Below are 1,069 nucleotides of genomic sequence, written 5' to 3' on the forward strand. Positions count from 1 at the left end.
TGTAATTCCAAACAAGCAAACAAATAATCCATTGTTAAATTAAAATCCATCAGCATCTCAATTAGATACGTAATACTCAAATTGTAAGGTTCAGAAATGTAGTAATAAAATGAGAATTGGCATAGACTAGAGTTCAACATAAATAAATTTCCTAAAGCTGACCACTACTACTCCTAGAATTAAAAGAGATGTTCCATCTATTCTTCTGAAAACTTTCCCGATTGTGCAAGTAGATTAAGAATGTCATCTGTCCAAAAGTAAGGGTCATCTCCAAAATTCTTACCAATAAATAATAAATAAATAAATAGTATAAATAAAACAGTACAATACCCACATAATTAATGGCATTATTCCATTCAAATTGCCACATATACGGTAACAATTAAAGATAACAGAACAATGTTTACGTAATTAATAACATTAGTTCATCCAAAACTACAACCAGGAGGTACACTGAAAATACAAATATATTATTATGATATCTGTATAAATAATAATAATCGTTACTCCATACAAACAACCTTACAATAGAATACCACGATATCTACATCATTAATAACATTAATTCACTCAAACAATTAACATTTAAGAGGTACAGTAATAAAAACAAGTATAATATCACATATTAATTCACCCCAAACTAACAACAGGTACATTCATGAGCATAATATCCACATCATTCATTATTAACATTGCCTCATCCAAACGAACAAATACAATCGTATACATATTTATCAGTATACATCGTTAATAACATTATTTCAACCAACTATCAGGAGATACAATGTATCATTTATTTTTATAAAATATTAATCACACTTAATTCAATGCACACTCAAACAGACCTTATGCCTTAATCTATATGCCAATGTAATGATTCTGGAATATTGCCTCCCCCACAAGGGCTTTCGTGGGTCCTTCCAAGCAACACCACTAACTCTAAATCCCCGAAAGGATATGTGGGCTCCAATCAATTATGGACGCACCACCACACGACTATGAATGAATGTGTAAGACCCATAATTTTAAAGTACCGTTTATGTATTTTTGGGGTATTTTGGATTTTGGC

The sequence above is a fragment of the Cicer arietinum genome, chromosome 7 (assembly GCF_000331145.2).
Source record: "Cicer arietinum cultivar CDC Frontier isolate Library 1 chromosome 7, Cicar.CDCFrontier_v2.0, whole genome shotgun sequence".
Lineage (NCBI taxonomy): Eukaryota > Viridiplantae > Streptophyta > Magnoliopsida > Fabales > Fabaceae > Cicer > Cicer arietinum.